At 37.5% G+C, this 27,668-nt stretch overlaps 1 long non-coding RNA gene across 1 annotated transcript in view; it reads right to left on the reverse strand.

Annotated features, from left to right (window-relative positions):
• LOC125929948 (uncharacterized) overlaps positions 1–24,537 on the reverse strand; it is a 184,209-nt gene extending 159,672 nt beyond the window's left edge. The window contains exon 1 of the long non-coding RNA XR_007460009.1: positions 24,333–24,537. This is a non-coding gene — a long non-coding RNA (uncharacterized LOC125929948). The remainder of the gene's footprint in view (positions 1–24,332) is intronic.
• Between the last annotated feature and the right edge of the window lie 3,131 nt (positions 24,538–27,668).

Below are 27,668 nucleotides of genomic sequence, written 5' to 3' on the forward strand. Positions count from 1 at the left end.
AGTCAATCTAGGGATTCTGGATTTTGCAGGTGAACAGCCTAGTTTCTTGTCTTGGAGTGTTGGCCTGAGGGCCAAGCATCTCTTTTGACACACATCAGGCGTGTCTGTTGGAAAGGAGACTGGTGAGGGCCACCTTTGTGTTCTCCTTAGGCCTTGCTGGAGCTGCAGGAAGCCACCTTTTTTTTTTCTTTTTGTAAACATAAGTTTTTTTTTTCCTTCTTTTTTCTTTCCTGACCGATACCATCTCTATGCTCTCCCTCTGCCTTGCTCTAGCCACACATGCCATTTTTTTTTCTTTTTTGAACGCTAGGCTTTTCTCTCTTTTTTTTTTTCGTTTTTAAAAAGGTTTGTTTCAGGGCGCCTGGGTGGCTCAGTCGGTTAAGCGTCCGACTTCGGCTCAGGTCATGATCTCACGGTCCGTGAGTTCGAGCCCCGCATCGGGCTCCGTGCTGACAGCTCAGAGCCTGGAGCCTGTTTCAGATTCTGTGTCTCACTCTCTCTCTGACCCTCCCCCATTCATGCTCTGTCTCTCTCTGTCTCAAAAATAAATAAAATGTTAAAAAAAAAAAAAAAAAAGGTTTGTTTCCCTAGGAGGAGCTACACCTGCGCTCTCCCCCTGTGTTACGCCAGCCCGCAGGCGTCGTCGTGGCGCGCTCCCGCCGCTGTTCTGCAGGGCGCCAGGATCACCGCCAGGATAGCTATTCTGGTGTCTGGTGATGCCACAGCTCTTGCGGCTTCTATCAGGCGAGACCTCTACGTCGCCTGGCTCTGGTGGTCAGTGGGGCTTATGCTTATGCTTGTGGATCCTACAGGACTCTCAACAACAGAGAAAGAGTTCATTAACGGCTACGATCTCCAGAGCGCAGCAAGAGGCAACAGACGCGGCAGGTCAGTCTTTCTGTGAACAGGCCTATTAGCTCATCAGCATGGCTGCCCCTGCAGCTTGAGGGGCAGGCTTCCAATTAAACATACATCTAAGGGCCATCTCTGTAATCCTTTTCAGAGACCTTGGAGTGTGGGTGCTATCTTCATGCTCTCTCGCTGCAGCATTCGAGTGCCAGTATTTCCCAGAGGGGAGCTTTTAGGCATGTTTGGGGCCCTGGTTTTTGCTGTTGCAACCGCGGGAATGTCGGTAATAGCCTGGCTCTGGTGGCTGGGGAGCTTGCATTCCTAGATCGCACAGGACTGTAGCAATCACGGAGATAGTTCTTAGGAGGCTGCCACTCCCAGGACACCACACAGACGGCAGACTGAGACCCTCGGCCTTTCTGTGAAGGAGGCATTCTTGGTTGTCCTGGAGCTTCGGCCAGACAATAGACTTGGAATATCTAGGGGACTGTGGACGAACTCTCAAGGAATGTTAGGCCGTGCATGCTATCCTTGTGTTTTCCCTTCTCTTCACCACAGCTGACAGTTGTCTCCCAGGCAGGAGCTTATACATTTATATGGAGCCCCAATTTTTGAAACTGCGACCCAGGGACACCTCTAGATCACTTGGCACTGGTGGCCAGCAGGGCTTATGGTTGCGGTATATTTGAATCCAATATAGTGTTATATGCTAAATATACTTAAATAAAAACAAAATAAGACAAACAACAAAAACTATGGTTAGTTGATTTTATGGTATTAACAAACAACAAAGGCCTTGTGAAAGACATTTAAAATTTAGATTATACAGTTGACCCTTGAACAATACGAGTTTGAGTTCCAACAGGTCCACTTATACAGATTTTGTATAGTGCTGTAAGTGCACTTTCTGTTATTATTTTCTTAATTAAATTTTTTTTTTTTTTACATTTTTATTTATTTTTGAGAGACAGAGACAGAGCACAAGGGGGGAAGGGGCAGAGAGAGAATGAGACACAGAATCCGAAGCAGGCTCCAGGCTCGGAGCTGTCAGCACAGAGCCTGATACGGGGCTCGAACTCACAAACTGTGGGATCATGACCTGAGCCGAAGTCAGACACTTAACCGGCTGAGCCACCCAGGCTCCCTATCTGTTATTATTTTCTTAATGATGAAGGAGCATAAGGCAAATTGAGGGCCAAGCACAAGGTAGCATACCTCCTGACCCCCACCCCACGTGAGATATGTGTAACCTTCCTCAGGCACTCCTGGCTGCCCAAGAACAAAGGAAAGAACAGAAAACAAACTGTTGAACTGATAGAGTCTCCATCAGTTTACAAATATCTTTGTAAATTTAAAAAAAAAAAAAAAAAGGGGCAATCTTATCAATAACCCCAAGTCCAGGAACTCCCTACTGTATTAATGCATTGCTAGAGAGAAAAATAACCTAAGCTTAACAATAGCTAGGCCTCCGGTAATCTGTGTCTTTAGCATATGAAAATCCCTTTAAGAAACTTCCTCTTGACTTTCTCTCCCCCATCTCCAGAGTATATAGCCAGTCACCCTTCACAACCCCAGTGAAGCTCTTTTTGCCCCCAGAGTCCTGTCCCTGTGCTTTAATAAAATCACCTTTCTGCACAAAAGACATCTTCAAGAATTCTTTCTTGGCTGTTGGCTCCAAACCCCCATCACCCCAAAACCCTATCAATAAGATTTTCTTTTCTCTAGCTTACTTTATTGTAAGCATACAGCATATAATGTACATAACATACAAAACTCAACTGTTTATGTAACAGTAAGAATACTGGTCAGCCAGAGTCTGTTGATGGTCAGATTTGGGGGAATCAAAAGTTATGCACAGATTTTCAACTGTTAAAGGGATTGGCACCCCTGACCCTCACATTGTTCAGGGTCCACTGTGATTTCCATTCAAGTAAACATTTTTATTAATTCAGTAAGAGAACATATAGGTTTGTGCCTGTAGCCCTTTATTAATTTTCTTGGCACTAAAATATTGAACTTCATAATTCACATGGTGTTCTGCTAAATATATGGCACCTTTTTCTTATGTTGTCATCAATCTCATTGTCTGTAATGAGTGGAGTGATCATATCTGCTTTTATTACTACAATTTAAATCTTGTCATGACTTAAGATATTTATTGAAATAATTTTTGTACAACTATTGCCCATTTGCTGAATCCCTATGTAGGGGAGGAAAAAAATTTTTTTTTCCTCCATCCATTTTTGGTTCTTCAGCTGGGGCCTGCAAAGTAGACTCACAAAAGACAGATTAACAAAAGAAAAACAAATAGAAGTTTATTAACATGTGCGTTGCACATATCCTTGGGAGTACTCAATGATGAATAACTCAAAAGGAGATTAGCATTTAGGCTTATGCAGTGTCTTAATAATAGAACAATAGATTTTTTAGAGAAGTGACAGGACAAAGGAAAGAGACTTTGAGTTTCTGGGGTGGCAAATTGTGGGAAGGTAAATGTATGGGAGAATGAATGGACAATAAAGTCTAGTAAGTAAAGTTTGAAATGTAGATTCCTCTATTGCATCTTTGGACTGATAAGAATCTAGAGTTGTCACTAAAGTGACAACACTAAAATCTAGAGTTGACTAAATTGTGTCCTTCCTAGAGGAAAGGGGAGAGAGAACAACTTTTTAAATTTATGTCCCACTTTTAGGCAAATGGGGAAGGACCAAGAGCTTTTTGTGTATATATTCCTTCTCAATTGCATTCAGGCTAAAATATTCTTGTGTGGCATATTTTGCTACCCTTCACCTATTATCTCAATTTGCTAATTTTCTAATTTTTTTTAAGTTTATTTATTTATTTTGAGAGAGAATGAGAGAGAGAGAGAGACAGAGACAGAGAGAGAGAGAGACAGTGTGAGTGGGGGAGTAGCAGGAGAAGAGAATCCCAAGCAGGCTCTGCACTGTCAGCACAAAGCCTTATGTGGGACTCAAACTCACAATCTGTAGGATCATGACCTGAGACAACAAAAGCAAGAGTTGGATGCTTAACTGACTCAATTTGCTAATTTTCATGAAACTACATAGTTCTTTGTCATAAAATGACTACTTCCTCATTTTTAACATAAATTTTTCCATTTATGTGTCTCCTTATGTTTTGTGATTAGATCTATGAAATTTCCCACAAAAATCATTATAAATTATGATCTAGTTTACTTCGTATCTTTTACTGATAATCCCCAAAATTAATACTCTGGTGGAGGGCTATGTGATGTTTCAGGAAAAATTATCCTCTTTGTTACGCATATAAATTTACCCTTTATTTTCTAGTTACAATTTATTACAGTTTTAACTTCCAGCTGACCTTAGAATTTCTGACCACCTTTTTCTTCTAAAGGAAACCTACTCTAATAGGATGTTTCTGTAACTTGAATCTATCTAAACGGGTGTAAGAAAATTACTCAGAACAATATAAATATAAGCACTTTCCATTAGGAATTTCACTCAAAAGTATTTTTCATCTAATAAAAGCTAGTGAAGAGATACCACAAGGAAGAAAGCAAGTAACTCTTAATCCTTTCTTATTCTCACAAATGATTTCATTACTTATTTAATTACATAATGTCTTTCTCAGTCTTTGAAGTATTATGCTTGAGGATAAAAGCTTTATTTATTTATTTGTTTATTTGAACATTTTTTCTTTAATTAAGTAAGCTTTATGCTCACTGTGGGGCTTGAATTCATGACCCCTGAGGTCAAGAGTCCCATACTTCACCAAATGAGTCAGGCCCCAAGGATAAAAGATTTATAACAACAACACTATTCTTTGTGGTGTTATCTTGCCAAAAAGAAGGTTTAATGAGGTTTTTATCTGTATTCAGCACTGATATTTACTCTTTCTCTCCTGTTCTGTATTAGAATGAGAGTCAAATCATAATTAACACTTAGGTCCTAAGTAATGCTAATGTGTTCTAGTGTTACAACTGAGGCTGACAGAATGTTTCCTTGGTCATTTACCTGTACATAATTCTAAGTGCAAAGTTAATATCCATGGAAGTTAGGCATACCTCATCTTACCTTCAGTGCTCCAAATTAAAGACTTTTATGTTAATCAACCTTTAGGTAATATTTAATAGTAAAATCAATTCCCAGGTTTTTTTCTTTGTTCATCAAATAAAACAAAGGCAACATTAATGTGAGTTCATGGGTGCTCATTTACATTTTAGTTTCCTTCCTATTTTCAACTCATGTCCCAGGTTATCCTCCTCTGTCCTACAAAAATCAATGGGGATGTTTTCCACGATTCAATTTGCCTTTGGGATGGCAGCCAATGCTTTTTTGAGAAAAGTGACCTGATGACAGTTTTGCCGGCCTTGTTTTATTTTTGAAACAGAAAAATAGCCAGTTTCCATCTTTCTTTAATTTTTCCTTTCATAGGCGAGAATGCTAAATGACAGCTGTGTGGAGCAAGTTCAGCTTTTCGTATCAAGAGGGCTGACTAATGGGGCATGTGATAAAAGTGTTGCTACCATTTGAGCATTACAATAGTTTCCTTCCTCCAAAAAACATCAAAACAAGCATGAAACAGAAACTTAAAAACTGGGAACCAAAGGAACGGTTGCCATTTTTTTCAACAAGTGTGTTAATCCCAAATTCTTAAATATTTTTTAACAACTGGGCTAGGAAAGAAAAGCATCTTTCAGAGTCTAAAAGGCATGAGTGAGAGTTTATAAACAACTGTGGCCACAATCTAAGGTACTTACAGATTTGAGATTTGTGAAAGGTCTCCTGGGCCTTTGTTTCGTATCCTCATGATATCACCATTATGATTGTTGTCAATATTTTTTTTATTAACAGTGATGACTAGTAATAATCAAAAGCCATAATTCTTGATGTCAAGACCCTATACCAGGTCCATTTTAATGCACTCTTAAATACATGCTTTCATTTAATTCTGACATCAATTCTGTGCAATAGGTATCCTAATTTTGCTGATAAATGGGCTGAGTCTTGGAGGAGTCCAGGAACTTAATCTCTGATCACACATCTAGTAAATGGCAGAGCTGATATTTGAACTATGCTCAATCTGATTTCCAAGTCTTAGCTTAATAATGGTATATTCCTATATATCTATATTAATTCTAATATAACATCTATGTTATTTTACAGAAGAAGAGTTGCCTGAAGCTTGAAATCTGTAAAATCAGATTTGTTTTTTTTTATTTGATAATTTATTTATTTTTAGCTCAATTTGTTGAGTTTCATTATACTGTCCAAATGTCAATACTTGAGGAACCAAGAGAATTATATAAAAGGGATACATGGGTTGAATGTGTAAGGGGAAAATTCTATTTGTTTTTCAGAGATCTTGGCACATATTTTAAGGAAAAATAATCTGATAATCTCCAAGACAAAGGAAAGGTATATCATTTAACTCATAGAGTGAAAGTGCCCATTCTTATATATAAAGTCCTATGTTATGTTAGCGTTTGAAATGTGCTCCAGTGAGGCATATAAGTCTCCTTTGTCCCTTGCCTAGAGATACCATATGGAATGTTTAGAAGGGCATGGATTATTTTGTGTCCATCTCCAAAATCTTCAGTTGTCTTTCTCACAGATGCCAAATTGCCCTCTAGAAAGTATATGCCAGTTTTCTCTTTCCAGAAGTGTATAGGACAATTCCAGAAACAATCACAATAAATTAATCCAAAACAATCACCCTAAATATATATGTCAATCGGACCTTTACTATTTGTTTTAAAGTTGTGATCAGATATCTACGGTTTTAGGGAAATAACCTAAAAAGACCAAGAATAACAGAGATCACTGTTTCAATTATACAGACATTCTCACATGCATTTAGGAGTTCATCCAAATGCCATTAGGCTGCATGGCAATTAGGCATGAATGTAAAACAGTTCCCATAAATAATTTTAGTGGTTCTTTTATTTAAAAAGAATCAAGATTTCTCAGCCTATGAAGCCAACTTTCTAGTATGCATTTTTTAAGTTGTCAGTGTTGATGGTTTCTTTGCCTATCACAATACTAGTTAACAATCTCTTACCACAGAACACTTAGACATTTCAGAATACTGGAGGTCAGATTCCAAGAGTAAGAATTTCTCTTCCCTAAGACTTTCCTTTGAAGTTCTCTGTGATCTACCACTAAACATTCCAACCCCACCACCTGATTACTTCCCTAGAGTCCTAGGTTTAAAAATTTCTGAAGCGACATATGAATAGTCTTTGCATTAGCATCAGCATCACCTGAGGAATTTTATAAAAACGTATATACTTGGGTCTCTCTCCTGAACTACAGAATAGAATCTCTGTGCATGACAGAGGTACTTAAACTAGCTTTCAGATGTTTCTGATGCAGACTAGAGTTCCCAAGTTAGCTGTGTTGCACTGGAGGGTATCATGCACCTGAGATTTTTGTGTGATGAAGCTATTGTGGGAAGAGAATACTCAGACCAATGAGGAAAACAGAAAAATTTTAGCATTGAGCCCTTTCTAAATCTCACTTTCTCATATTTATAATGAAGAAATATAAAGGATGTTTGGGTGTTACATGTGTGGTGTACATAAAGCATGGAGTATTACTCATAGTAAGTACTCATTAGTTGTTCCTTTGTGATATTCATTCATTCAGCTGTTTTTTGTTAAGTCAGCTCTATGCCCAACACAGGGCTTTGAACTCACAACCCCAAGATCAAAAATCACATGGTCTACTGATTCAGCCAGCCACGTGCCCCATTCAACTAATTTTTTTTTTAATTAAAAAAAAATGTTTATTTTTGAGAGTGAGACAGGGAGACAGAACATTAGCAGGGGAGGGGCAGAGGAAGAGGGAGACACAGAATCCAAAGCAGGCTCCAGGCTCTAGGCTCTGAGCTGTCAGCACAGAGCTGGAAGTGGGGCTGGAACTCACGAACCATGAGATCATGACCTGAGCCAAAGTCGGAGGCTTAACTGACTGAGCCACCCTGGGGCCCCTCAACTAATTTTTAAGTGTCTGGAATGGTCAAGCCCTATGCTAAGCTCGAAGAATACAAAGATGAGCTAAAGCAGACATGGCTTCCTCTCACAGGGCATAGAGGGCATTGATAAAGATAGATAACACTCAAGTAAATACAAAAATGAGTATAAAATAACAACTGAGGCAAACCCTAGAAAGTGGAGAGAGATGGTGTTAAGGGAATATACATAAGAGGGAATTTAGCCTAAAGCAGAGAAGGGGAACAGAGTGTCTCCCAGAAAACTCTGAAGGAAAAGTAGAAGCCTTGGAGAATTGGATCAGCGTGTGCTTTACAGCCCTGCCTGTGGTTACTATAAATGCCTATGTTCAGTGACTTTGCCTCATAAATCTTCAGACTTATCACCCTATTATAGATGAGAAAACTGAAGCTTAGAAACATTATTGTGGACTAGGTCACATGTGCTTTAGGAAATGATTAGTTTACAATTAGAAATCTGTTTGGTTCTGTTTGATGCTTATGATCTTTCTTTTTCATGTAAACATGAATCTATTTCAAAGGGCAAACAACAGTAACATCTCAAGCTTTGTTTATAGGAGATGTTATAAATGCAGCATTAAATCTATAAAGTTGGGTGTAAGGAGCACAAAGAAAACATAAATATAAATATACTTTTCTGAATCACAGTTTTGCTGTGGGTTGAGAACAACTGGTATGAATTCCATTGTGGTAGAAATGACAAAGTAGAAGCACCTGAAATTTCTATTCCTTTTCCAAAAGAATAAACCAAAATCAACTCTGTGTCTCTGGGGAAACTGTAGATGTTAGTTCCACTACTTACTACTAAAGGCTTGAAAGATGAAGATTGATGATTCTTATCACATCCCCAGTTAGATTAATGCAGAAGACAGATGTATCTTGGAGAATGATGGTAGATTATTATAAGCTTAATCAGGTGGTGAATTCAATTATAGTTGCTTTTTCTTGATGAGGTCTCCTAAGTCGGGAGAATCATTACAGCCCATTGAATCTGTTGTGTAGCTATTAAACTGGTGACTATTTTCTCTCTTTGTCCAGTAAGTAAAAATAAAAATAAAAATAAAAATAAAAGTAAAAATAAAAATAAAAATAAAAAAACAGAATGAGTTTGTTCTTACCTGGAAGGGAAAATAGTACGCTCATTGTTTTGCCTCAGGGTCTGATCAGTTGTCCAGCATTATGCTACAATTTTGTCTAAAGGAAATGTAGCTGTATCACTGTCCCACTGAATGTCATGTTGGTTTACAACATTTGTCACATGCTGATGCTATGAGGAGAAAGGAAAATAGAAGAAACCCTGGAAGTGTTGGTAAGACATCTAACCAGAAGAGGATAAAAATCTTGACACTATAGCATCTTGTAGCCCCTTTGAAGTAGCTGAAGAATATCAGGATTTTTTCTTCTAAGTGAAAAACAAATAGCTATTCATTGAACCCATTACCACTAAGAAAGAGGTATAAATCTTTGGATTTTGTGTGTGTGGGGGGAGGGGTGGTGGTGGTGCTTTAGAGGTAATTCTTTTTTCATATGCATGTGTTATGTGAAGCTGAAGGTTTTCAGAACAAGAGAAGAGCTCTCAAACTGATGCAGGCAAGCAGTCATGCCACTCTACTTTAATGAAGTAGCAGATATTGTGATGAAAAATTGTCTGTGGCAGATTGGGAAGTTGAGTGAAAACAAGTCGATCTCAAAACAAGATGTCATAACAGAGAAGAAACAAAATAATTCCGTTTGTGCAAATAACTGTAGTCACAATAAGAAGCGGCTTTTATTTGCAACTAGTTCAGTAGAGACCAGAGGACCAAAGGATGAAGTGACCTGAGTTGCCCCTCATAAATTGGTGCTATCATATCATAACTTAGGGCTTTCTGAAATGTCACTGACTCCATATTTTACAATTGAAAGAAAAGTCCACTTATTATTTATTTATTTATTTATTTATTTTAATGTTTATTTTGAGAGAGAGAGAGAGAGAGAGCGAGTGAGCATGAATGGGGGAGGGGCATAGAGAGAGGGAGACAGAGAATCCAAAGCAGGCTCCAGGCTCTGAGCTGTCAGCACAGAGCCCGATCTCACACACCGTGAGATCATGATCTGAGCCGAAGTCAGATACTTAATCACCTGAGCCACCCAGGCGCCCCAAGGAAATTCCACTTTTGTGACAAGTTTGTGACAACTTAAAATTAGTCATTTGTGTTTCTTCTTTCTCTCTCTCTCCTTTTTTTTTTTTAGCATTAGTAACCTTTTACTGCATTCTTACCAGCACCAAATTAAACAATAATCATAATATCTTTGTCAATGAGGTATGCAGAATAGATAGATTACTTAAAAAATTATTTTATTCAAGTATAATTAACATAGTGTGTCACATTAGTTTCAAGGGTACAATATAGTAATTCAACAATTCTCTAGATTAGATCACCTACATTTTTGCTTTAAATAAGGTATGAGCCCATAAGTCAACAAACCTTAGACATCTTCGCATAAGGCTTGTCTGTAATCCTTTCAGTGAAGGAACTGTTGCATCTTTTCCTTATGGTTATGGTTGAAAGGATTAGAATAGAGATGACTGGATAAATGTATCCCACTATGGCATGGTAGTACCTTTGGTTTTCCCTTCTAATTTTACTGCCTGTGAAGAGAACTTCACTGTACCAGTTGGATACACAATTTAGAAATTGATTCATTGATTTAGAAAGAATACACAGTATGCTGTGGAATATTTTATTTTCTTGCTAAAAGATTTAGGGATGGGTGCCTCAGTGGCTCAGTCAGTTAAGCGTCTAACTTTGGCTCAGGTCATGATCTCATGGTTTGTGAGTTTGAGTTCCATGTCGGGCTCTGTGCTGACAGCTCAGAGCCTGGAGTCTGCTTTGGATTCTGTGTCTCCCTCTCTCTCTGCCCCACCCATTTGCACTCTGTCTCTCAAAAATGAATGAACGTTAAAATTTTTTTTTTAAAGATTTAGGGAGATTAATGATGAGGTGAAAGGGAGGTGGGGATGAGGTGGATGGTGTGACAGAATAATGGGAAGTAGCATCTGTGGAATACTTCCTGTTAATGAGTTGTGCTAGCCCTCTATTAAAAATGTGCTCATTTAATCTCATAAGTACTCTCAAAAGAAGTATTACTATTCATAATGTAAGGGAGGAAACAGACTAACAAAGATGAAATAATTTGCCCAACTTACATGAGTAAGTGACAGTGACAATAATTGAACTTAGCTCTTCTGGCTTTAATAATCAGAGGGAAAGAGAATAATGGAAGAGATCATGAATTTTGAGCACATTACCGGACCTTGTAGAACTGATAAATTATATTAGTCATTCTTGTACATTAATTAGGTAGAAAGTCAGCATCCAACTCATGGAAAGATCCTGCCAAGTAAGGAAATAAAAATATAATGATCAATTCCCCAAACAAGATACATGAAGTTTACTGATTGTGTGTGTGTGTGTGTGTGTGTGTGTGTGTATATGTGTGTGTATGTGCATGTATGTGAGAGAGAGGGAGAGTGCAGTATATGCTTAGAAGGACTATTAAAATGGCATGTTTATTTGACACATGGATTCTCAACAATAGGGCTTTTGGAAAATTTAAGTCCTCAGTTTTGAATTTGAAAGAAAATTACTTGTCACATATGGTTCAACAAATACACATTTTCTATAGATGGACGAACATGCAAAAGCTGGTGTAAAAGGATAAGAAAATACAGTCAATTTAAGGTACCCTATAAATTTCTATTCATATAGTTGTGTGTATTGAAAAATATCTGAGAAGTCTTACAAAGAAAACCATTTAATTATTTTAAACTCAACTTTTTTCTTATCTATTTGATCAAAAACCTCATTTAAGATGAAGTGTACATAAGTATTTTGAGAAAAACTTAGGCAAGGGAGCACAATTTGAGAAATTCTCTCTAAGCTAATTTTTTCAATTCTTTAAAAACTTCATATTAGTTATCAAAGCTGAGTTCATTAGGAAACAGGTACTTACTATAATAACCAGAAAAGGAGTTGTTACATGATCTCTCTTCTGATATGGACAGTTTAGGATATAATAGTCTTTCTTAGTTTCTTTTTTTCTCTATTTTTCCCTCCTCTGCCTGAATTCTGCCTATTTTGTTACAATTGGTGATCAATACATCTAAGGAAACAGAAATTTCCAGTGTACCTGCCTACATGAAATGGTGACTTTTGTGAATCTTCTGTTTAGTACCAGACTTTGCTGACCTATTTCTCCAGTCCCTCAGCTTGGATTCTGGAAAACACTAGGGGGCATTGGGGAATTCATGTATAATTGTGTAGTCAACTGAATTTCTTTTCATAAACTCAGAATTTTTTCCTTGGGATGCTTAAAAGTGCACATGGAGGTTACAGGACATGGTACCAAAGGAAACCAGCATGGGAGAGGTAAAAAGCAAATATAGGGCAATAGATACTAAAAACCTATTTTGGGGGCAAAATACACAACCAAAATCTCGAGCATACTTTGGCAAAAATGAACAGTTGTTAAAGACTGTATCAGTGTTTCAGACAAAGAACCTAAAGGCTTTATTTACTTATTTATTTACATCCAAGTTAGTTAGCATACAGTGCTATAATGATTTCAGGTGTAGATTCCAGTGATTCATCCCCTATGTATAATACCCAGTGCTCATCCCAACAAGTGTCCTCCCTAATGCCCTTTACACATTTACCCCATCGCTCCACCCATGACCTCTCCAGCAACCCTCAGTTTGTTCTCTTTATTTAAGAGTCTCTTATGTTTTGTCCCCCTCCTTTTGTTTATATATTATTTTTGCTTCCCTTCCCTTATGTTCATATATTTTGTATCTTAAATTCCTCATATGAGTGAAGTCATATGATATTTGTCTTTCTCTGACTGGCTAATTTTGCTTAGCATAATACCCTCTAGTTCCATCCACATAGTTGCAAATGGCAAGATTTCATTATTTTCGATTGCTGAGTAATACTCCATTGTATGTATATACCACTTCTTTTTTTATCCATTCATCCACTGATGGACATTTGGGCTCTTTCTATACTTTGGCTATTGTCGGTAGCACTGCTTTAAACATTGGGGTGCATGTACCCCTTTGAAACAGTATACCTGTATCCCTTGGATAAATACCTAGTAGTGCAATTGCTGGGCCATAGGGTAGTTCTATTTTTAATTTTTTGAGGAACCTCCATGCTGTCTTCCAGAGTGGCTTCACCAGTTTGCATTCCTACCAGCAGTGCAAAAGGGATCCCTTTTCTCCACATCCTCGCCAACATCTCTTGTTGCCTGAGTTATTTTAGCCATTCTGACTAGTATGAGGTGGTATCTCTTTGTGGTTTTAATTTGTATCTCCCTGAGGATGAGTGATATTGAGCATTTTTTCATGTGTCTGTTTGCCATCTGGATGTCTTCTTTGGAAAAATGTGTATTCATGTCTTTTGCCCATTTTTCACTGGATTATTTGTTTTTTGGGTGTTGAGTTTGATAAGTTTTTATAGATTTTGGATACTACCCCTTTATCTGATATGTCATTTGCAAATATCTTCTCCCATTCCATTGGTTGCCTTTTAGTTTTGTTGATTGTTTCTTTTTCTGTGCAGAAGATTTTATTTTGACAAGGTCCCAGTAGTTCATTTTTGCTTTTGTTTCCTTTGCCTCCGGAGACTTGTGGAATAAGAAGTTTCTGCAGCCGAGGCCAAAGAGGTTTTTGCCTGCTTCCTCCTCGAGGAGTTTGATGGCTTCCTGTCCTATGTTTAGGTCTTTTATTCATTTTGAGTTTATTTTTGTGTATGGTGTAAGAAAGTGGTCCAGCTTCATTTTTCTGCTTGTCGCTGTCCCATTTTCCCAGCACCAGAAAGAGTGCTCTCTTGCAGAAGAGACTGTCTTTATTCCACTGAATATTCTTTCCTGCATTGTCAAAGGTTAGTTGGGCATATGTTCGTGGGTCCATGTCTGGGTTCTCTATTTGTTTCCACTGATCTGAGTGTCTGCTTTTGTGCCAGTACCACACTGTCTTGATGATTACAGCTTTGTAATATGTCTTGAAGTCTGGGGATGCCTCCAGCTTTGGTTTTCTTTTTTAGGATTGCTTTGGCTATTCAGAGTCTTTTCTGATTCCATACAAATTTTAGGATTTTTTGTTCTAGCTCTGTGAAGAATGCTGATGTTATTTTGATAGGGATTGCATTGAATATGTAGATTGCTTTGGGTAGTATTGCCATTGTAACAATATTTGTTCTTCCTATCCAGGAGCATGGAATATTTTTCCATTTTTTTGTTTTCAATTTCTTTCATAACCTTTTTATACTTTTCAGTGTATAGATTTTTCACCTCTTTGGTTAGGTTTATTCCTAGATATTTTATGGTTTTTGGTGCAATTGTAAATGGGATCATTCCTTGATTTCTCTTTCTGTTGCTTCATTATTGGTGTATAGGAATGCAACCGATTTCTTTGCATTGATTTTATATCCTGCGACTTTGATGAATTCATGGATCAGTTCTAGGAGTTTTTTGGTGGAATACTTTTGGTTTTCCATATAGAGTATCATGTTGTCTGCAAAGAGTGAAAGATTGCCTTCCTCCTTGCCGATTTGGATGCCTTTTATTCTTTTGTGTTGTCTGATTGCTGAGGCTGAGACTTCCAATATATGTTGAGTAACAGTGGTGAGAGTGGACATCCCTGTCTTGTTCCTGACCTTAGGGGAAAAGCTCTCAGTTTTTCCCCATTGAGGATGATATTAGCATTGGGTCTTTCATGTATGGGTTTTATGATCTCGAGGTATGATCCTTCTGTCCCTACTTTCTTGAGGGTTTTTATCAAGAAAGAATGCTATATTTTGTCAAATGTTTTCTCTGCATCTATTGAGAGGATCATGTAGTTCTTGTCCTTTGTTTTATTGATGTGATGAATCACATTGATTGTTTTGTGGATATTGAACCAGCCCTGCATCCTGGGTATATATCCCACTTAGTGGTGGTAAATAATTCTTTTAATGTATTATAGTATTTTGTTGAGGATTTTTGCATCCATGTTAATCAGGGAAATTGGTCTGTAGTTCTCCTTTTTTAGAGGGATCTTTGTCTGGTTTTGGAAACAAGGTAATGCTGGCTTCATAGAAAGAGTTTGGAAGTTTTCTTTCCATTTCTATTTTTTGGAACACCTTCAAGAGAATAGGTGTTAACTTTTTTTTTTTTTTTTTTGCTTTTTACTTCCCATGGAATTAATATAAGTATCTATGTAGGCATTAATTTAGTATTCACAACCATTTATATATATTTTCTTAAAAGCTATTAAATACATATACAAAGCATATATTTTACTCTCATTTAATTATGTTTTGAAAATTTATTTTATTTTATTTTATTTTTAATTTTTTTTAAATTTACATCCATATTAGTTAGTATATAGTGAAACAATGATTTCAGGAGTAGATTCCTTAGTGCCCTTTACCCATTTAGCCCATCCCCTCTCCCATAACCCCTCTAGTAACCTCCAGTTTGTTCTCTGTATTTAAGAGTCTCTTATGTTTTGTCCCCCTCCCTGTTTTTATATTATTATTTTTCTTTCCCTTCCCTTATGTTCATCTCTTAAATTCCTCATATGAGTGAGGTCATATGATTTTTGTCTTTCTCTGACTAATTTCACTTAGCATAACACCCTCCAGTTCCATCCACGTAGTTGCAAATGGCAAGATTTCGTTCTGAAATATATATATTTGTATATGTATGTATATACCACATCTTCTTTATCCACTCATCCATCAATGGACATTTGGGCTCTTTCCATCCTTTCGCTATTGTTGATAGTGTTGCTATAAACATTGGGGTACATGTGTCTGCAATGAAACATGCACACCTGTATCCCTTGGATAAATACCTAGTAGTGCAATTGCTGGGTTGTAGGGTAGTTCTATTTTTAGTTTTTTGAGGAACCTCCATCCTGTTTTCCAGAGTGGCTGCACCAGCTTGCATTCCCAAACTCTTTTTAAATGGTGGTAGAATTCCCCTGGAAAGTCATCTGGCTCTGGACTCTTGTTTTTTGGGAGATTTTGGATTACTAATTCAATTTCTTTACTGGCTAAATGTCTGTTCAAATTTTCTTTTTCTTCTTGTTTCAGTTTTGGTAGTTTATGTGTTTCTAGGAATTTGTCCATTTCTTCCAGATTTCCCATTTTACTTGTGTATAATTCCTCATAATATTCTCTTATTATTGTTTGTATTTCTGTTGTGTTGCTTGTGATCTCTCCTGTTTTATTTTTGATTGTATTTATTTGTGTCCTTTCCTTTTTGTTTTTGATCACACTGGCCAGGGGTTTATCAATTTTGTTAATTCTTTCAAAGAACCAGCTCCTGGTTTCATTGATATGTTCTACCATTATTTTGGTCTCAATAGCATTGATTTCTGTTCTTATCTTTATTATTTCCTGTATTCTACTGGTTTGGGGTTTTATTTGCTGTTCTTTTCCTAGTTCTTTAAGATATAAGGTTAGTTTGTGTATCTGAAACCTTTCTTCCTTCTTTAGAAAGGCCTGAATGCTATATACTTCCCTCTTATGACCGCCTTTGCTGCATCCCAGAGGTTTTGGGCTGTGATGTTATCATTTTCATTGGCTTCCATGTACTTTCTAATTTCCTCTTTAACTTCTTGGTTAGCCCATTCATTCTTTAGTAGGATGTTCTTTAGTTTCCAAGTATTTGTTATCTTTCCACATTTTTTCTTGTGGTTGATTTCGAGTTTCATAGCATTGTGTTCTGAAAATACACACGGTATGATCTCGATCTTTTTGTACTTGTTGAGGGCTGATTTGTGTCCCATTATGTGATCTATTCTGGAGAATGTTCCATGTGCACTGGAGAAGAATGTGTATACTGCCGCTTTAGGATGAAATATTATGAATATATCTGATAAGTCCATCTGGTCCAGTGTATCATCCAAAGCCATTGTTTCCTTGTTGATTTTCTGTTTAGATGATCTGTCCATTGCTTAAGTAAGGGTATTGAAGTCCCCTACTATTGTGGTATTTGTATTAATGAGTGTTGTTATGTTTGTGATTAATTCATTTACATATTTGGGTGTTCTCACTTTTGGAGCATAAATGTTTACAGTTGTTGATCTTGGTGGATCAACCCCTGAATAATGATATAATGCCCTTCTTCATCTCTTGTTACAGTCTATATTTTAAAATCTAGATTTTATGATATAAGTATGGCTACTCTGGCTTTCTTTTGGCAACTATTAGCATGATAGATGGTTCTCCATCCCCTTACTTTCAATCTGAAGGTGTCTTTAGGTCTAAAGTAGGTCACTTGTAAACAGCATATAGATAGATCTTGTTTTCTTATCCATCTGTTACTTTGTGTCTTTTGATTGGATCATTCAGTCCATTGATATTTACAGTGAGTACTGAAAGATAGGAATTTATTGCCATTATGTTTCCTGTAGAGTTGGAGTTTCTGATGGTGTTCTCTGGTCCTTTTTAGTCTTTATCGCTTTTGGTCTTTCCTATTTTTTTTTTTTTCATCTTTTATCCCCTCGGAGAGTCCCCCTTGAAATTTCTTGCGAGGCTGGTTTAGTGGTCACCAACTCCTTTAGTTTTTGTTCAGGAAAATTGTCTTTCTATTTTGAATGACATACTTGCTCGATAAAGAATTCTTGGCCACATGTTTTTCTGATTCAGCACATTGACTATATCCTGCCACTCCTTTCCATGATGCCAAGTTTCTATGGATAGGTCTGCTGGGAACCTGATCTGTCATCCCTTGTAGGTTAAGGACTTTTTTCCCTTGCTGCTTTCATGATTCTTTCCTTGCCTGAGTATTTTGTGAATTTGACTATGATATGCCTTGTTGGTGGTCAGTTTTTGTTGAATCTAATGGGAGTTCTCTATGCTTCCTGGATTTTGATGTCTGTGTCTTTCTCCAGTTTAGGAAAGTTTTCTGCTATAATTTGCACACATAAACTTTCTACTCGTTTTCTTCTCTCTTCATCTTCTGGTACCCCTATGATTTGGATGTTATTCCTTTTTAATGAGTCACTGAGTTCTCTAATTTTTACATAGGTCCCTTTTGCCTTAGTTTCCCTCTTTTTTTTTTTCTGCTTCATTATTCTCCATAAGTTTGTCTTCTGTATTGCTGATGTTGCTCTGCTTCATCCATCCTTGCCGCTTTGGCATCCATTTGAGATTGCAGCTCAGTTATAGCATTTTTTATTTCGTCCTGACTAGTTTTACTTCTTTTATCTCTGCAGAAAGGGATTCTAACCTATTTTCAACCCCAGCTAGTATTCTTATTATTGTGATTCTGAATTCTGGGTCAGACATCTTGCTTGTGTGTGTGTTGATTAATTCCCTGGCTGTCATTTCTTCCTGCTCTTTATTTTGGGGTGAATTCCTTCATTTTGTGATCTTGAAAGAAGAAAAAGTGTTAATAAAATAATAAAATAAAAATAAAAAATTAAAAACAGCACAAAAAATCAAATAAAGGATGCTAGTTCCTATGTGTGTTTTGGTCTGGTTGTTGAAAGAAGCTTGAGAGAATAGAGAAAAAAGGGAAAGAAAAGAAGGAAAAAAAAGGAAAATGTTTGAAAATTTAAAAAAAATGAATACAATAAAGTAGAATAAAATGAACTGATGAAATAAAATCGAATTTTAAAAATTTACAAAAAAAGTAGAAAAAATTAAACAAGAATCTTATTTATAAAAATGGAAAATAAAAATAATTTTTTTCTCTTTCTGTATTTAAGAATAAGAAAACAAAAGGAAAAGAAAAAAAATTAATAGATGGACCAGTGAACAGATTGAAATATGATTGAAATTACATCAATTTTCCCTAGAAATCAAACTATGAAGCAGTTTATAGTCCGTACACTAAGCAGGCAGAGAGATTTGTGTTGTTCCTCTAGAGCACGGTTGGCTCAGTTGGGTGGGGCTTGGTGTAGAGGCTCTATTCTCCACTAGATGTTGCTGCTTACTATACAGGGTGGATCGCTGTGGTGCATGTAGGCATGCATGCACATGCGTGGGAATGGTGAAAATGGCATCACCTAGCTACCCAGTCTCTAGTAACAGAACTCTGCTTGCCCACGGGCAATTGCACACCCCTCCTTTGTCTTCGGCTTCCATCCATTCCCACTTCTACACTGCCCGTGACCAAACCATCAGCCTGCCAAGTGGCATCTCCCTCTTTAGTTTCATCTCAGATGGGGCTGTGTTTCCAAACCCCTCACTTCTGTGGACCCGGAAGCTTTGACCCACTCAGCCCCTCTAGGACAGGGTCTCACTGAGCAATGGCCTGATTCCAGTCAGCAACTTGGAATATTCTTGCAACTGTGCTGCTGCAGATGCCCAGAGACTATGGCCAGGTACCAGCCCACCCCAGAAAAAGTTTTCATGATTATGTAGTAGCAGCATTTTATGGATTATGGTAAATCACAACACTCATCTTGTGCCAGGCTTCGGTGAACCCTTAATGTCCTTGTTCCAACATCAGTGAATATGGCTGTTCTCCAGGGTCTGCTGGGACCTTTGCCTGTAGGGAGGCTGCACAGCCTCTACCAAATGCCCTGCCATCAGGGAAAATGCCTCTTCCCTGTGTGTTCTGAGGACCCCTCAGACCTTGCTGTCTGCTCCTAGGGATTCATCCTTCCCACCAGAACTCTGCCAGGTATCAAGATGCGGAGTTTCTGATTCTGTACTCCCGTTTATAGCGTCTTAATGGAATTTAAACCCTCTCCTTTCTCCTTTCTCCCATTTTTTGTTCAGTCCCTTGCAGTCCCTTTCTCCTTTCTGCATTTTTTGTTCAGTCCACTCTTTCTTTCTCGCCTGCTGCTTTTTTTGGGGGGCGGAGTGCTTTTCCTGTACTCCCTACTGTCTCCATCCTCTCTCCACAAGCAAAAACAGCTCCCTACTCTCTGCGGTTTCTCTCTCCCCCAGTTCTTTTCACGCCAGGTACATGCTGAGTTCTGTGGTTCAAGTTGTGCAGATTGTTGTGTTAATCTCCAAATCATTTTTCTAGGTGTGCAAGATGGTTTGATGTTGATATAGCTGTATTTCAGGGATAAGAGAGGCAAAAAAAAGTTCCATGCTGTTCTGCCATCTTGGCCCCTCCCTGAGCCAAGAACCTAAAGGCTTCTGAAATGTGTATTAAAAATTTTTTAACTCTTTAATAAAAGACCTTCTAATTTAGATGTTATAAGTGACAATGATAAATCAGAAACAATGGAGAACTTGAATTAATTCATTCTCTCCACAAATATTTAGTAAGCATTAATTACATTACCAGCATAGTGCAAGATATTGGCCTGATCTCTGCCCTCTAGAAACTTAAAAGGTACAATGGAAAGATTGAAATAACCTAGATAGGCCAGGGACATTTCCTTTAACCATATGTTGCTGAAGAAACTGGAAATTAAAATTAACTGTAAATTGTTGTGTGCATTTATTTCATACTTAGATTAATAGGTAAATGATGTCCTCAAATGTAGTGTAGTGGTTTCAGATAGCAGAGATTAAGAGTGTAGATTCTAGCCAGAATGTCCAAGTTTAAATCCTAGGTAGTACTACTTAATAGATGTGTGGCCTTGGGCAAATTATTTAAGTTCTTTGTTCCTCGGTTATCTCAGCAGTACATTTTACTATCATTGTAGTTTGAACTTACTATATTAGCTCCAGTTACTTTAAATTAATTGTTTGTTGTCATTTTAAGTTCTTTATTTAATGACCTTTTTAGGTTCTATCATAGGTAAATATCTGGACAAAACAGAACCAAACTAAAATATATGGTAAAACTCTTCGAACTAAATAAACCAACAAAATAGCCCTCCTTACCAAATGCTGTCTTACCTATGATTATTCTAGACATATTTCCTACAATAGCATGATTGCTTGAGGGTAAACTTCCCATAGCAGGATGCAGGCTCTTTCTTCTTGCCCTACCATTGATGGCTGTGTGACTTTCATCTCTCTAGGTTTCCATTCCACATCTGTAAAATGACAGGATATTACAAGGTAATCTCCAAGATCTCTTGAGGCTCTAATATTTTATAAGGTGGTGTAATTAGGGCTGTTAATAATGTTCTGGTTTTTCTTCTGGACACACTTGAAGTCAGTAAGTAACTTGCTTGGCCAATAAAATGTGAGTGGAGGTGATGTGTGAGTTTTTTAGACGGGAGCTTTTATAAACCAATGCAAAAATTGCCGTAACCTTTCCTTTCTTAGAGATGGTGGAAGCAAGTATTGACGTAGTATCCTGTGAGTTCCAGCTGGTCCCTGCTGGCTGTACAATATGCGCCAGAAATAAATCTTTGCTGTTTTAAGCCACTGATATTTCAGGGCTATTTGTTTCATTGTATTAACTAGCATGTCTTGGCCAATACATGCGGTATAACCCAGTGCAGAGGCAATGTATGTAGCATGATGACCACAATATGTTGTGTGCAATAAGTACTTAAAATTGTCTGTGGTTATTATGATAATTTATCTGACCCAAAGAATTGATAATGAATATCAAGTGGCTCAAATTTGCTTCTACAGTGAATTATTGAGTAACATCTTCAGCCTAATTTTTGGTTATATTCAACCACATATGGTCTCCCTTTCTCCATGCAAGATTTGTCAGTCTGTTGTTATCGGGCTCTGTATCTGTGGTACAAAATGTGAGAAAAATGAAATATCTTCTCTCCTAGTCTGCTTAAAATTATTATGATTAGTTCAGTTAAAAAGCTAGTGATTACATGTTATGTGCCATGGACTATATTAGGTGGCTATTAGAATAACCTTCTGGTGTTAAGAAAATAATTCTCAAGAGCCTGGGATGAGGTACTTTTTTTTTTTTTTTTTGGACTCAGAAGACTAATATGTGAAATGGTTGGTACTTCCCTTTACTGTGGTACTCTTATTCATTGAGTATGGCCATACCCTGGAAGCCTGGGGGTGTTGGACGGAGAGAGAGCATGGCAGCTGGAGTAAGTTTTGGAGGCTTGGGAGCTTATGAGGAGCTTAAGGCTGAGAGTCTGACTGAAGTCATAGATGAACTGAGCAAAGTAAACTATGTTGATGTCCAAGTTTTAGGCCTTAGGAGAGAAGCAAACTACTTACAGAATATATATTTTATAAACCTGTTCCTTTAATCACCTTTTATATGTCAGTTATAGATTTTAGGATAAGGAGCTTGAGGATTTCAGAAAAACATAATGCAAAGCCTTTTTTTTCCTGCAATTTTCCATTACATTTGGAGGTCATCATAGTCCATTTCTAGAAGTTGGTTAGTCCTACAAAAGAAAAAAAAAGTTTAAATTGCAGTTGATTACACTGACCTAGGAATCTCCTCAAATCTAATTCTTGCATAAAAATGTAAGTAGCAGGATGACTCCTGCTGGCTTATAATATGCTTTATTTTTTTCCAAAAAATCCTACTTATCAAACACAGAGTCTTGATGTGGATATTTGAACATTATGAAAATGAATTCATAAGCCAAGTCTGTCTGTCAGACATTTTTAATTTAAATGTTCTGAGGAGTGATGAGACTCAGCATGAGGGCATCCAAAATTGTCTTGTGAAACTAAAACAATTCAGGGAAAGAGACTAGAAAAATTTTGACATTTAGTTCCTAATCATGTGCCTATTTGGAGTATAAAGTTTCAGGTCAAGAAAGGTTTTGATTTTCCAAGTGTGGACTTTACTACTTAAAAACCAAGTGTCATTCTGATGGCATTTCTTTGTAATGGCAGAGGTTATACGTTTTACCACAGATCCCTTGTGGAATACTAGAGAGGTCAATTTAGTAATCATATGAACACTTCTACCTGAGCTTCAGTGGTGAACAACACTACAAATTTCTCTCTCTAAATAAATACAGGGAGCTTGAGGCCATTCTCATGTCAAGCTATTTTAAAATGTATGCTTAATTTTTTTTTTTTCAAATGAATGTTGTAGTTTTCATGTAGCAGAGTTCTCTGGTGCATGAACTTCTACTTGACAGCAATGTTCTACTGTAGCTCCAGCACAGGGTCATTACACAGGCTTATTGTTAATATCAGAGTGGCCTATAGCTATTTGGAGGTCTATAGCCTGACCATTGCTAACTCTGGCCCATCCTGCTTTAGCTTAAGGCTTAGAAAAGCTCTGTATTTGTGCCTTCCTAATTCCTGCAACCACCCCAACTCTGCTGCCCTCATGGCAGTGGAATCCTTAATACTTTATCAAATGGACATATAAGAGAAGTAAATAATTTGTTGGGGATGGCAAGGATGATAAATGATGGTAGACTCTTTGCAAATCAGGTAGTTCCAATATGAGCACAGATTCAGAAATCAGACTTGGAGATAGGTTCTTATTGATTCTTTTGCTTTGTCTGGATCTAGCCAATGCCCAATTTCTCAAGAAGGCTTCTTTGTTGATAGTCTTTCCAAACATTCTCTATAACCTCTTCCCCTTTGCATTTTTGTTTTTCCTCTCAAAATATGTTAAAGTATTCAATGAGATTTTTTTGTGTAATTGTCACTATGTGCATTAAATGAAAGGTAATTGAATAATTAAGTATAATCTAGTTTTTATTTATTTATTTTTTACATTTATTTATTTTTTGAGAGACATAGAGAGACAGAGCACAAGTTGGAGAGAGGCAGAGAGAGAAGGAGACACAGAATCTGAAGAAGGCTCCAGGCTCCGAGTGTCAGCACAGAGCCTGACGCGGGGCTCGAACTCACACACCATGAGATTATGACCTGAGCTGAAGTCGGACGCTTAACCAACTGAGCCACCCAGGCGCCCCAGGGTGTTTATTTTTTTTATTTTATTTTTTTTTTTGAGACAGAGCAATAGAGCACTAGTGGGGGAGGAACAGAGAGAGAAGGAGACACAGAGTCCGAAGCAGGCCTCTGAGCTGTGAGCACAGAGCCCAGTGCAGGGCTTGAACTCATGAACAGTGAGATCATGACCTGAGCCGAAGTCAGATGCTTAACCGACTGAGCCACCCAGGCACCCAACATGTATGAAGCATTTAAATAACAAGGGAGTATCGACAATTGTGAAGGATCTGAGATTTTACTGTACTTGTAAGCTTGCAAGTTGGCTTGTCATAGTTTCATGGATGCTGGCAGAGGACATGAGACTCTTAGGTGGGAGAACAAGGACTTCAATACTCATAGAAGAGCAGGCTATATAAGCATTAGTACATTTGAGTCAGTTCCCCTTCTTTCTAGGTCCCAAACAACTAAAACCCATGGGTCTGATGAATACTTGAACACTCACTGGGTTTTGTTACAAAAAGGTAAACCTATGCCTAGGGAACCTGAATTTTTATTTTTTTAATTTTTTTTAATTTTTTTTTTAATGTTTATTTATTTTTGAGACAGAGAGAGACAGAGCATGAACAGGGGAGGGTCAGAGAGAGAGGGAGACACAGAATCTGAAACAGGCTCCAGGCTCTGAGCCGTCAACATAGAGCCCGACGCGGGACTCGAACCCACGGACTGTGAGATCATGACCTGAGCTGAAGTCGGACGCTTAACTGACTGAGCCACCCAGGCGCCCCGGGAACCTGAATTTTTAAAAATAAGCAGTAAACATGCCTTCACTTCACTCCAGAGGAAAACACTATCTCTGTCTTTTAAGGCTGTTTACTGTACAATAATCCTTCAAAAGGTAGTCCAGAAAAAAAAGCAGTCAGTATCTCTGTGTGTAAGATATGCCCAAATGCAAAAGATCTGTGAAGAGTTGGCTTTGCACAGACCGCATTATCTCAAGTGAGTCACATAAGCAGTCCTTGTTAGAGAAATTCAAGTAAGGGGGCATGATCTTTGATCTTGATCTTTGATACTAAACTCAAACTACTTTGGTTAGTTCAGAAAAGTTTAGAGAACATTAAAGAAATCTTTAAAAGAAGGATAATATTTGGAGGGATAAAGAAAAGGGCACTGGTATTTCTTTTGAGGACCACAGCATGAGTTGGAAAGTGCTGACGGCTGATGTGTTATGTGGAAACACTGATTGAGCCATATTGCTTGTTAACCATCTGCATCCATTCCAGTTGGTCAGTGTTCATGCTATACTGACTATTTAGAATTTTAAATAGTAGCAAGCATAGTTTTTGTTTGGTTTGGCAGTAGTATGGTCTCACTATTGCAGTTGCTTATTCTTCAGTAAGGATTGCCATATAAACCTCTATTTTGGTGTGGGTTTTTTTTTTTTTTTTTTTTTTTGCTAAATCTGGCAACCCTATCTTCAATACAGTAATACTAGGTCTATATAGTGCAAGAGCTCAAATCCAAGCTGGCATTTACTCTTGTATGTAAGGGTAGCCACTAAAGGTACTTAGACAAAGGGTTGTATAAAAAGAGTTGTGTTTTAGGAGCACAAAAATGATAGTGGTGTACTTGGATAGATAATCAGATCTTCTGGATTACCTAGATAATTTCTGTATCTGTAGTTCGGAGAAGAGGTGCAGAAAATGTATCCTAATTCAGGAGATAAGTGATTTAAGGTTGGGTTTTATGAAGACAGTAGATTCTGTGGATGCAGTGTACATAACATGTAGGGGAACTGTGTCCCGAAGCATGGTTATGTCATGCTTGACCTGTAATTGTTCTGAGTGCCATGTGGAATGGATCAGCGAGTGGTAGAGAAGGACAGAGACAGCTGATGCCCTTTTATCTCTAGTCTGCTCTGAGTTGAAGGAGCCAGAGGCAGGAAAACCTTTAACAGAGAAGCCAGTAAGAGATACGATGTCAATACACTGCTTAATTTCTGTTAGGATATGAGCCAAAATAATGAAGGAAAAAGAGTTTTCACACATTAAGATATAGGTTTGGATAAGCTTTCATTTATGTAAGGGTAGTAGGTTTTGGTGCCAAAGGTATTGATGAAGAGAAGTAAGATGAATAAGACTATGGTAGGGACTATAGTAATAGTGTGTGGGGGACAGACTTGGGAAGTGATGAAAAATCAGAATGTCTACTAGAATGGGGTAATTTACAGAATAGTAGAACAGGACTATACCAAGGGGGAAAGCAGGCAGGGGTAGGTCTAATATTCTAAAAAAAAAAAAAAAAGTTGGTGAGCTTTCACTAGAATTAAATTGTCTTCTATGGGATTCTATGAGGGTCCTGCAGATGAAATGTAGGCCTTTTGTTGTTACCACTTGGAGAAAGCATATGATCCTTGTGATAAATAAAAGATAAAACAAAAAATAAGGCACTTTTTTTCTGAAAGATGAACAGAATAAATCAGTTGACATATCAGATTTGGCGTATTTTCCATCTGACATGGAGAGTAGGTGCACTAAAATACTAACAGCTAATATTTGTGGAATTCTATAACCTCTAAAAGTTGTGAACATAAGGAGAAAGGGATCATAAGAAAAGGATGTTGTCATAGAAGTTTCACTTGAAGCACTGAGAAAACGGATACTGTATTTCAAAGTGAGGTACAAAAACTTGATGTAAAAGTTTCAAAGGAGGTATTTGTTCTAACTTTAAAGCAGGATTGAATTTTGACCATTATGGGAATAAATCATCTAATACTCTACTGCAACTGTATTGGGAGACTTGACCATAGAACTTTTTATTACCTAAAAAGTACCAGAAAATGTCAAGGGATGTACTTTAATTTCCATCCAGGTACCAGGAAGGATTTAGAGTGTACTTTATGAGGTAATAAGACACAGTTATATTATGCAAGTCATGATTGTTAAATGTAATGATTACACAAAGTTAATACAATAGTCTGTGGGCACCCGGCTGGCTCAGTTGGTGGAGCATGTGACTCCTGGTCTTGGGGTGGTGAGTTCAAGCCCCACATTGAGTGTAGAACCTATTTAAAGAAAGTATGACAATTGGAGGAGTGGAATCTATGAAAGAGAATTAAGTTTCTAGAAGTTTGGTGGGCAAAACATATGGGATAAGAGTAACATTTATAGTCAAACATATCTAAAAAATATGGCTTAATTAGACAAGAAAAGGAAAGTACAGTTTCCCAAGCGCCATAATTTTCCCCAAACTTAGCAATAGGTGAAGCTTAATTTTTATAAAGAAAAATAATAACATGGGTTTTCTTATATGACATATTACAATTCAGGTTTCAAAATATGCTGAATTGAATTCAAGAATGTCTTAATCAAAATAAAAAGTATAAAAAATATCATTGGCCAACACTTACCCCAGGCATGTAAGGTACAAAATTAAGGCAAAGGCATCCTTTTCCTCTGTGTATGATATATAACAAGGACTTCTACCAAATATAGGATATGGAGAACTCTGAAATAATTCATCTACTAGACTAGAAAGTGTATTCCATTTATATATTTTCTCCTTAAAAATGTTATGCATTTCTAACTTTTCTAAGATTCAAATGTATTTTAAAATAAACATGAAAACATTCTAGGTTTCTTCTCTAGCATGAAGAATTCGATGGTTTATGGGGACGTGGGACTGTTGACAGACACAGTAGCTATGAATTATTGAAGCAGTGACAGTCCCAAAGAGGAAGTAACTCTTTGCAGGGTCAGTGCTTTCTGTCTGAAGTACCTGGTCTGGCTTACAGAGAAAGGAAAGGCAGGTAAATTTATCTGGTATGGATCCCTTTTTCTCCTTGTGTCTTGATGGACTATGACAAGTAAGACTGTGCTTTAGCTATAGGGAAAGAAGAAAAGGGCTAGCAAGAGGGACAGCAAACTGGGGAGATCAGAAAACTAGGCTAAGTCACAGTGGTATGCCCAAACAGGTTGCAAGCAAACCACCCGCCAAGTAGCACTGCGTGGCTGTAGCAAAATCTTTAGAGTAGAACACCAGCATTGTGCCCGGAACATAGAGACTTCAGTTGGAGTC

The sequence above is a fragment of the Panthera uncia genome, chromosome A2 (genome assembly GCF_023721935.1).
Source record: "Panthera uncia isolate 11264 chromosome A2, Puncia_PCG_1.0, whole genome shotgun sequence".
In the NCBI taxonomy this organism is placed as follows: domain Eukaryota; kingdom Metazoa; phylum Chordata; class Mammalia; order Carnivora; family Felidae; genus Panthera; species Panthera uncia.